The sequence below is a fragment of the Rhipicephalus microplus genome, chromosome 1 (assembly GCF_043290135.1).
Source record: "Rhipicephalus microplus isolate Deutch F79 chromosome 1, USDA_Rmic, whole genome shotgun sequence".
Lineage (NCBI taxonomy): Eukaryota > Metazoa > Arthropoda > Arachnida > Ixodida > Ixodidae > Rhipicephalus > Rhipicephalus microplus.
The window spans coordinates 149,815,134-149,827,304 of record NC_134700.1 but is presented as its reverse complement, the minus strand read 5'-3'; positions in this window follow the sequence as shown (position 1 = coordinate 149,827,304).

The following is a 12,171-nucleotide window of genomic DNA, read 5'->3' as shown; positions in this document are numbered from 1 at the left end:
ATACGCATATCAGCTTCGCTTATTACGCATATCAGCTTCGCAAGATTATGCATATCAGCTTCGCGAGATTTTCTGTAGCCAGACATGTCAGTTAGATGCTATCTTCTGGCCTTTCGGTTGAAACCCAGCTTGTTTTCAGTACGTAGAGGGGTCCAGCGCTGGATAAGTGGAGTGTCGAAAAAGAGCACCTGGCGGAGATTTACGACACAACTCAGCTGCTCGCGCCCAGATGACCAGCCGCAGTGTACCACTCTGAGAGCACGCGCATGTGCCGTGGCCATGCTTCATTTAGGAACGAACAGCTCGAAAAGCTATTGCGCCAGTATACTGCACCGTGGTTTATAATAATAACTTGGTCCGTAGGCTGCTCTCACATAAAAAAATCACTAAAAAACGGACTGAAGCGTTGCAACGTGGACGGCGCCTGTACATATATTGTATCTAAGGGACAGTGCTGTGCCGTGATGACAACTCCCTCGTCCTCATTTTCTGGTTGCGTGCTGCGTTTTGCTCTAATGCTTGTGCTGGCTGAAATGCCCCCATTCATAGGTCTGTGAAACGACGGTAGCACGTGGCCAACATCTGCAGTAGAACAAAACAAAAACAAAGACAGTGTAAGTGGTGGCTGTGTCATTTTACGGGCGAAGCTCCTTGTTTAGAAAAAGTTTATTTACAGCATGTACAGAACACAAAGGCTTCATACCATTCCAGTAACAGGGCACATACACTTCGGCACATCTATATTTCACGACTAACATCACTACGTTACAGTGAAGACATTTGCTCTAATATACATGATTATGTTGGCATACATGTACACAAAAATTCAATGTAATATCACGATACAGGGGTATAACGATACAATAGATCCAAATGAAACACAATTTGTAACAAATGAAATCATATATAACAACTCAATGGGCGCTGCTTAGCACCAAGTCGGTCGAAAAATGAGTTGTATCCAGTGGCACATACAAGAAATAGGTATAACATTTGACCTCCAAAGTGGTGCCGGTGAGAGATTTCTTCTGTGCGTTGTTTAACAATAAAAAATAGTGCTCAATGTACATGCCAATGACTGCTAATGGGGAATGAGAGAGAGGAGCATTCGGCTTTTAGTCAACGCGCACGCTGCGATCACCATTAGCAGCCATTGGCATGTACATTGAGCACTATCGCACAAGAAAGTGTTGCTACATTATACTCGCTGGGTGTAACCTCCTTAGTTTTAGAAAGGTTTAGCGAGCGTTGAGCCGCAGGGCCATGAATACAATGAACTAGTATATACCATGAATGAATTCGAGGTGGTTAAAGGGGGGAAGCAGGTACGAAGCGCAAGCCGTAAGAAATTAAAATCTGAATTCTTCTGTCTCTCATTTCACATTAGCAGCCACTGGCATGTACATTGAGCACTATCTGACAGAAAAGGTTGCTACGTTATACTCGCTGGGCGTAACCTCCTTGGTTTTAGAAAGGTTTAGCGAGCATTGGGCCGCAGTGCCATGAATACAGTGAACTAGTATATACCATGAACTCAAGGTGGTTGAAGGTGGGAAGTAGACCCGAAGCGCAAGCCGTAAGAAAGTGTGCGTGTGCCACCTCTCGTTTAGTCCTTGGAATGTCCACTGAATGGCGGTGCTTCTATATGGGGAATATATGATAAAAAGATGCGAGATGGTGGGACTTGGAGTGTTGAATAGATAGACGAACGGACACACAGACAGATGCATGGATGGACGCATGAACGGACGCAGGGGCGGATGCATGAACGAACGCAGGGACGGGCGCATGAACAGACGCTTGGATGGTCACACAGACGGACGCATGGATGGACGAATGCTTCGCCCCACTCTCCATCATTCACTCCGTGGATATGCTGCCATTTTTTTTTCTGGCGCCGTTTGTACGTCCTGTCCGCGGTGTCTATACAGGGGGACGTTGAATAGGCAAACCGCTGTGGCAGCATAGCACGTGTAATGTCGCACTGCTATTCTTGAGGGTGCGGGATAGATTAGCGACCACGGCAGCAGCGCATTGATGGGGGTGAAACATAGAAAGAACACTCGTAAACCAAGATATATGATGGAGAACCATAAGCGGTCACAATCTTGATACGCAAACTACAGCGATCCTCCAAATGATATATCTTGCTTGGCACATGAAAGCCTATAGCAATTAACGATGTTAAACAGGCACCTTCACTTTAAGGCGACACATGCACGCGGAAAAACTGAAACTGTGTGTTAGGCGAACTGAACGATGAGTGAAAATCGAATACATTTGATGTTTCTCTAGCAAGGCATAAATTTCGATGTTACTTGGCCATGACAGCAAGTGAGAAAAACGCTTACCGCATCGCCTGACTCCAGAAATCTAAGCTTCGAATAGTCCGCTGCTTTGTTTGTAACAAGAACCCTGTCTTTTACACAAATTAAGTTGAACAGAGGCATCTCAGCATCGAGTGTTCACTGCGAGAGTATTTTTTATAACAGTTCAGAGGCGTTAGTGAACGTGGTCCCGCACAAGTTTTGTAAATAAGGCAGCTTTCCCTTACACGCAACTCTTTACAAAAAAAATTAGTACCTGCCTATCGTATCATTCACTTCACGCGGGGTCATCAGATAGAGTTGGTAGTCAGATAAATGGATGCATGGAAACTTTGTTAGTCCTGAAGAGCTCAAGTGAACGCTCAGAGGCCAGATAAAAAAAAAGATTACATATGCCACATGTTGCATAATACTCCCGTTCTCTTTCCGGCAAAACAGCGTTCAAACTCGACTGTTTGGCCCTGATTTTCACTGGTGGCCGTCTTCACTACCGAATAAATATACCAGATGCGAGCCATTAGGTTTAGAAACGTGCCCGATAACACTAAACAGGAGGGCGAGAGCAGAATTTTGCTCGTTTTTTTTTGCTTGGATGCAACGCCGCGTCCTCTTTCTACGTCCTCCCTTTACTCTATACGTCCTCCCTCTATTTATATATTGTTGCACTTGAATACACAGCAGTACCGTCAGTGCACTTTAATTTTGTTACGGCGATGCCCGCCCACACCGCCTGTACCAGCCACCACTATCGTCTGCGGGAGCAGCTGAAAATTGCGCGCTTTGACCACTGGGGTGGTCGAGGAAACTCCAGTACTGGTTCTCCATAGCATTCGTGAAGGTTTTTGTAGTGCATCAATTGCGTAAAATTCATTGTACGCGGAAAGTAGCGTAGGTTTACGATTTGCTCTCGAAAACACGGCCAACGCTGCACCACCTATTTTTCTGCGCTTGTTGACAGATAGCAGCACACTGCAAGCTATTTGCTTGTGAACGGGTTCTAGAGTGGACAGTTCTTCGCGTATAGCTAAACATTGTGAGTCATGCAGTGTTGGTGTTGTCGAAGTCGTTCCGCGAAAACAATTTCATATATTGCCTTCATCAGTGACGTTGAAATAAACCATTTTGACGACGAGGATCTTTTAATGGGCGTAGAAAGTTGTCAACGCACCGAAAGTGTCAGTGACGATGAACAATCAGCTGCTAACTCATTAGGAGCGAGTTTCCCTTCACGTCCCCTCGTGAGTCGCTTTGAGTGTATTTAATGTATAATGTCCTTCCGCGAAGTCAAAATAAAAGCATAATTTTCTTGTGCACTGCACGTAGCCCAATTACAGTGGGTATTATGGAGCGCCGCGTACCGCCAACAGACTCGAGCTTGATCAGTGACGCGAAATCGTTAGAGCCATGAAACATGCAGTTACGACTACAATTCACGCCTGTTTTATATCTTATCCTGCTCTCTACCGGTACCTTCCAAACTACGGTGTTGTTCGATGAATTTTCGCAATTTCGACGTGCGAAAAGCACACGTGTGTATTATTTTCGATATCCTTGTTTCGATTGCGCTGATGGAACCTGCAACATCCCAGTGTTGTGAAACGCGCATTATTAGAGTCTGAGCATGACCGTGACACAACTGCTACTTAATGAAAAGTCAAATGCCTGCGTTCCATTGAAGAAGCTATTCCATGTTGCTGACAGCGCAAGTAATGACGACAGCGTAATATGCTTGCTAGCCACCGCCAGTTTAAACATTCAGTCCTCTGCAGCCACAATGGCACGCTACTCGCTAGCGGCCTACTCTTGCGGCAAATCTGTCATGCAGGCTTGGTACCGATTGCCTCGGAGTGCCCTTCAGTTCGTACGTCAATTTTAGTTCACGCATTTTTTTTTGTAGCACGCACAGTTATACTCAAGGTATCATCGATGCATGCCCCGCCGCGGTGGTCTAGTGGCTAAGGTACTCGGATGCGGACCCGCAGGTCGCGGGTTCGAATCCCGGCTGCGGCGGCTGCATTTCCGATGGAGGCGGAAATGTTGTAAGCCCGTGTGCTCAGATTTGGGTGCACGTTAAAGACCCCAGGTGGTCGAAATTTCCGGAGCCCTCCACTACGGCGTCTCTCATAATCATATGGTGGTTTTGGGACATTAAACCTCACATATCAATCAATCGTATCATCGATGCACGGTCAATCAGCTGACACCACCAACCTTCGCAGTCTGGCACTATCGTTTGGGAAGGTACTTTGGTCCGATATATATTCATTTCACGATCAAGAGCTCATATGGCAAAAGCAGCACGGGGCGCTAGTCCGTGCGTCCTCTCTTTTCCAACGCAAGTTCACGGGTTGACCCTCCTCCCGCAGCCATCTTCGATTGCACGGCGCGCCTCCTTTAGCACGCGGGCATTGCGAATAACACAGCTGTGCGGTTTTCGCACCAGACGTACAATGCACGAAGTTTCAGAAATAACAATTTTGTGATTACCTAGTTCATTATGACCCTGCTAGATGGCACCACTTATCCAGCCTGGTGGGGGCTCGCACGTGAACGGCGTCGATGTTTTAGGCCACTCTATAGCTTAATAACCCAACTGAATTAGTGTAATCACTATTCGCGCTCGCACTTCAGCTTATTTTGACTCGACAAATTCGTAAATGTTTAAGTTGCGTTAATACCCGCGCATGCGCAGATTCCATCTGGTATTCAGTAACACGGTAACGTAAAGACGTATAGTACAAGCTAAAAGCCCGAAATGTCCGAGCAGTAGAGATACTCACGATTGCTACTTGCTAGCCTCGTGATTCCCTTAGGAAAGCGGTGGGTGTGTTCCTTGGATGAGTTGATCCACGCCGGAGGCTTATAGTGAGGCACTGTAACTTATTGCCCGGGGGAACTGCATTTTATACAGGATAACGTTCAAACAAACGGACACTGGTTCACTCTGCCACTACCTGCTTCAAAGGAGGCTGACATCACGGTTCACGAGATACGAGCGCCACCATGTTGAAATGGCTGGGATAATGACAAGTTCCCGTAATCTAATGACTCAGAGGCGCCGGCATACGAAGCGCATGCTTTGTGAGAGGACGAGACAACAAGGCTGTATTGGCAGGCTATGCTTGCTTCCCTCTGTAATCCAGCACTGGATAACATACGCAAGTTTTGATTATGAGTGGAAGAATGCCGAATTCTTTACACTTCTTATGAAGCAAAGAGCATGTAATAATCTTGACAACAAAACGCTCATTGCCTTAACATTCAATGTCGTAAAACTTGTCGAAATGGTTTTTCATTGTCATGTGATAATGTTTATAGTAAGAAGCGATTGCTGAGCTCTTCTGAAATTGCTTTTAGATCTGGATATTCAGTAAGGCACACAAACATTAACCTTGAAAATCGAATCCACATTTCTCGGCACAAAAAGCAGTATGCGGCTTTAGTGATTTTAGACCTATAATAGTATAGATCATACTACTTGATTTAGTTGGCTATGAAGCCATGCGTTCCTATTTATATCGCGGCATCGGCAACAGGATATATATTCAAGTGGGAGAGAATTTTATTGTTTTCAAGGTGGCTTCTCTTCTAGCAAGCACTAACAAACCCGTGGTCCTCAGGTGTCAATACTTCCTCCCGTATTGTTTAACATGTTGCTGAGTAGTGCCCATTTCAACCAGATGTAATAAACTTACGTTTCTTTCTTTGCTATTACTAACAGTAGTCGTAGTCTTTACAATATCTTGCAAGCATACTTGAAACAACTGGAGAAGTGGGTAAATGGTTGATAATGGTGATATGTGGGGTTTAACATCCCAAAACCACCATATGATTATGAGAGATGCCGTAGTGGAAAACTCCGGAAATTTCGACCAGCGGGGGTTCTTTAACGTGCACCCAAATCTGAGCTCATGGGCCTACAACATTTTCGCCTCCATCGGAAATGCAGCCGCCACAGCCGGGATTCGATCCCACGACCTGCGGGTCAGCAGCCGAGTACCTTAGCCACAAGACCACCACGGCGGGGCAAATGGTTTAAAGGTGAACCTGAACCCTAAGTGTGCTATTATTGTTTTCCCTGTTCAAAACCTTTTGCACATATCCATTAATCAAAGGCTTGAAGATATTCCACAGGTACAAGCAATAAAATACCTTGAAGTTATAACGTCTGCACAGGCACCCTCACATTGAACACGTTATGACGGAAGGAGTTTGCGCAATGGGTGTTTTGCGCATACTGAGCAGCCGTAGGTCCTCATTGAAAAGGAACACACCTTTGATGATATATAAAATGTACGTCAGGCCGCTGTTAGAGTTAGGCTGTGTTCTTTCTTTGTGGTGTGTCACCCTACAAGCTTCGATCACTAGATCTATTGGAGGAAGAGGCTTTAAGGCCGTGCTTAGAAATCTCAAAGTATGATGCTAATGCAGTGTTATACTGAAAAGCGCAAACGCCATCCCCTTTTATGCCGCTTTAACGTTCTAGCAGCAGGCATAAGCAGCAGGCATTATTCGAAGCACCCTTTAATCGCGACCGAATAATTTTTATTTTCAATCCTGACTTCGTTTTCTTAGAGAGTTGGTCCAGAATACACAAACCCCACGTCATATTAGTTCAATCAGTATTTGATGTACTAATTGTGAAAATTTTGCATTTGTTTCCGATATGTACCATAATTCTGTAGGAATTGTTTACCCCGATATCTTTTCAAATCGAGTCCAACTATTACTCCAGGCTTTTTGAAGGAGTTGTTGCAAGATACTCTAAACGATCTGCCAAGGAATGCGGGCGATATAAACGAACACCTTGCAAGCGAATAAAAAATCTGTCATTGGTGTATTTTACCCTGAACTTGGCTAATAATTGTCCCTAAAATTTCTTGATCTTGTTTTTTTCTTCATTCCTTGATAAATTTAGGGCAACAAAACTAACTTTACGCAAGGTAAATACTTTGATTTTAGTTGCGGGAATTTTAACCGACTCATTGTCTATGTGCCCTCCTCTTTCCACATGCCGTCACATGCCTGTAGCGTAACTTCTTAAATTACCAGTTTTTTCTGTGTATTTATGAAATCAAGGTACCTGGTTACAAATGTTTGTTTCACTGTACCGATAATTACTATTTTCCTCCTAACAGCACACATCACGGAGGAATGATTTCGCACACATACATTCAGGCAATGTTTATCAGGCCATGCAGTTACTATTTCCCCGGAGTACAAAACCATTTTATTTCACTGGCACAACGATATGTCTAGTTTAAGAATGATGCAAGGTGTCATCACGAAATTTCATTGCTGCGTTACCTCCCTAAATTTTTAATTCCATGAAGAGGATTAACTGAATTTCTCTCTGAGCCTCTCCTGTAGTGAGGATGAAATGATTGGTCGTTTTTTTTTCATATCTCGTCGCTGATTCAATGAATTTAGCAAAAGCATACTAGTAACACCTTTCGAAAAGTGCCCCTGAACTATCGTAACATGTTCTTTTTTTTTTCTTATGAGGCAACTGCTTTGGGATACAGCCACAGAGATGTTTTCTTCGCTGTTCATGACTACGCCGTTCACTGTGATGAAAATAAACTCTCGCTAAATTGTGCTTGCATTACATATTTAATTACTAGTAACTGACATTTCAAGTTAGTAATTAAGTAAAGAGTGGATATAAGAACTGTATAATACAGAAAATATGGGAAGAATTCACCTTCTACTAGGTCACTCTTTTCCGACAGGTGTGTGCCATGTGAGGTCAAGAAGAAGACGAAGAAGAAGACGTTGCAGATGGGCTGAGCGCTCCTTTTCTATCATGGGAGGAAGTAAATTCGAGAGGTAGAAAAACGTTGTCACCGTGTGGAAAGTACGTGCCATGAACTCAGCGACCACTGCTTCCAAGAGTGGACCAACTATTCAGATGCGTCGTCGGTTCCTGTATATGGTACTGGCCTGTTTGTTGACCGCGATTCTTTTCCTGCAGTTGACCGCTCATGGCGGAGAACGGGCTGCCATTCAACCAACGAGTGAGTACCAGTGCTACTTTTCATCTTGTTCAAAGGTTCACTGTGAATCCTGAAAACGAACTGCCATTCACGATAGAAGGAATAATTACACAACTCTTGTTGCCATTCCTTTCAACATGCAGATCACTTAAAAATTAAGCAAAAACATTGATATAAGAACCTCTCTAGGATGGCCTGAAGCTCACCGCTTCCCGAGTTTTTTTTCCCTTTGGGGGCAACGAAAATAGGCTTCACCCACAAAAACATTTGTGAAGCGGTATGTGATTTTATAAGGAGAACAAAATAAATAAAATGTGCAGCTTACCCATAAATTCACTTTATTTTCAACTCCATCATGCTGCTGGGCGTTTCTCTCTTCATTTGTTATTTATATATTTTTAATTTTCGTTTTACCAGAGTGATAATTTTAGACCATTCATTTTTAAGTGTATTCGGCTCATAATACAGTTTCATCTCTAAAACAAGGTAGCGTCTGTATCATGGCCGACACCCCTTAGTGGGTTGCGCCAGGACACAACCAACAAACAAACATTCAATATAAGAGTGAGTGGTTGTGTTGCTAAAGTGCAGAGCAATTTAGAGGCCTGGTTTTAGAATAGTGTCGTGCACCCTCATATCATGTCGTCGCTTGGTTTTATGAAGGCAAGATAAGGTATTATATTGCCATGCATAGCATAGCCATGTTTAGCTAGAACGCGGGAGAGAGAAGCGAGTGTGAAGAGATATGTGGGAGTGACAGGGAGAGAAATAAAGAAGGAAGTATACTGTCATCATACGATGTTATCTCATACCGCGGTTTGGCATCACCAGGCAGAAGTATAGCATAGCCATACGCAGAAAGGGGGTGGAAAATGGAAGCGAGGGTGACGAGAATGCAATGGAAGAGACAGTGAAGCGCAGCATAGCCATGAATAGCATCACTAAGGCAATGCAACGTATTGCATATTCGTGTACAGTATAGTATATCAAGGGGGCGAGAAATGCAAGCGAGGGAAGGAGGAGTGAAATAAGTGAGAGACTTGGGATTGTATATACTTTTTATGAACAGGTTTGACGGTGAGTCGTTCCCTGATAAGCGAGTGCATACGTATATAGGTTCACCTATTTAGGCTCTACCTGCCGTCTAGTTAGGCAAGTATGCCACCGTCTGTATTTGGTTTAGTCCGAAAGATTCATTGACTCATGTTTATTTTCAGTTTATTGAATTTGTGATCAGCGACATGGAAATATTATGCCACCACTTTAAATTGATTTTGCAACGAAGCTGTATACCTCTACTTCGGTATGGGGACGTCACTATGGCTAGAAGAAAGACATGAAAAAATAAAACGCCCGTTGTCTAAACCATCAATAAATTCACGTTCTCTTTGCGTTTTCCCCTTGGACACTGAGCAAAGCCATTCAGAAAGATGGAGAGGTGGGCGGACAGAACCCGTTTCCTGCTGACTCGTGAAGAAATGCAGTGTCACAACTGAATTTTGTTTTTCCGCGTTGCTCATGAGTCTTTTAACAATTAAAGAAATTTTTACTTTGCAATCAGGCACGCAGCAGAGAGCTCAGTATTTTTTTAATAAAGAAAACTGAGCATAATAAAAAGACAGGCTCGATAATAAGCGTCAGTGAATGACGGGAACGCCCGTCCACGCGTTCCCAGTAAAGATTAGTTAGCAGCTGCTTTGCACTTCACACGAAGGGTTTGCATGACGTCAAATGGCTCTTACTTCTTCCGATGTGTGTTTTTCGTTTTCATATAGAAAAAGTAGACCCGCATAGCAACTAATTCCGTTAATTATGGGACTGACATGTGTAGAGCACGGAAATCAAACACACCAGAACAACAACGTAAATACAATGCTCGAAGGAAGGAGCTGATTTGTTGTGCTGAAAATGGTGGCGGAACCAGTCACGCCACACCACAGTGATCATTAGGTGATTATACCTGTAAGTGTTTTGAACTAACAATGAGACATACTTAATAATAAGAGAGCAGGTGTGTTCTTTGATAAAGCTTCACTGTACATCCTCAATTGCAGGGTCGATAGTGGCCAATTTTTGGCGCGCTTTTCTCGTGCGCCAGAATATTCTTTATTAGTGGGTTATCTTGTTTCAACAAAGTTATAATTTTGACACAGTGACCAATCCTACATCTAATATTTGAAATAGTTCGGGTAAAACAATCTACGTAATAGCTTCAGGGTCTTCCAACTTTTAGATCTCTTTGAACGTGTTTGTCGGGAATCCGGGACGAGATGTAAGATTTGTAAAAGCAAAATGTCAGACATGTAAATACTTTTAAGGCAATATTAAAGATAAAATTACTCCAAGTGATTATGCCAGATATTTAAAATTCAGCAATAGCACAATTTTTGAAATATTAGTTCGGTCTGGCATCGTTTACTTTATCACAAGCAACGTATAAATTACAGATAAGGGACCATGTAAGCACAGACATCATAGGAGTTTGTATCTGTAGAAATTGAGAAATAACGTAAATAAGACACTATAACCGACTAAACAATACTCTTTGCAGTTATCGATTGCACGTGAAACAGTGCGTCCAATATTCTACCACTTATCGCGGCAGTCATCCTGCCGTCAACTTTATCAAGTATACTGTACATACATGTTGAAATAAAAAAAAAGTTCTTGAACTCTTTTTGAGAGTTCTCACTAGCCGCCTATACTACTCTCTATAGAGTTACGTGAAGTCTCTTCAGGCTTTTAAACTCTTTTCTGAGCGTTGTTGAACCCACAAAAGACTTGACGTGACTCTTTACGGAGAGTCGAAAGCGTTGCAAGTCAGGAATGCCCTAAAAAGGGGTCACGTATATATATGTATACCTTCTTTTTTTATGTTGACGAAAACAAGGTGACAGCCATAGATGTGAGCGAAACATCATTATCTTGTATTTGACCGAAAATTGAAAAGGATGTAAATAAAGTAAATAATAAAAACACTACGTGTCCGAGTGAGGACGGAACCCCGGATCTTTTGCAAGGCTAGCAGGTGTTCTACAAACACAGCAACGCGTTTGCTTGGGTAAACAGAGAGAAAATGAATTCCTCTGCATGGAAATGGAGTTGAAGTAACTTTCATGCTTCGCAAAAACACACGTTTTACACATATGCTTCAGAATACATGATGTAATATCGCCGTTATACTGCTGGGTAAAAGCGTTCATATCCATTGGGTGTCAGAAAATGTGAGTATCATAAAGACTTCATAGTTTAAAGCCGGCCCCCGACTACAGAAAGCTCAGACGTTACTGAGCCTATTCTTTTAAGGCTACATGGGTGCATTGGAAGTTCGAAAAAATTTCCCGCTCATAATTTCCCGTGGTTTAAAGTGTGCTAACCATTACACAAAATAAATCCATGTGCGAAAGTTTCAGTGGCACATATACCTTGAAACTTTATGAATTGCGTGGTGGTAATCCACAATTTCAACTTTTCAAGTAACATCATACAATAAAAAGTAGAGACTTAGTGCTTGAAGTAAACACTATATGATCGGAATATCGCTGTCGCGATTAACTCATAAACACAAAGCATATAGATCCCTCATCCTTTCTTTGTTTGCAAGGAGGTGGGGACATACGTTTCACTCTATTTTCGTCTGTGGAGAGAGTAAAAAGATATCTACAGGAAGTAAGGAAACTTTTAAAAGAGTGCAGGCCACGGAAAAAAGTATGTGATACGCGTGGCGAATGAAATGGATTTAAGTAAATAAGTGACAGCGAACTTACGACATTCGTATCACAACCTACGAATTGTGTTTGTCACACACTCATATCCTATCTTTTGAATTACGATATCATCTGAAACTA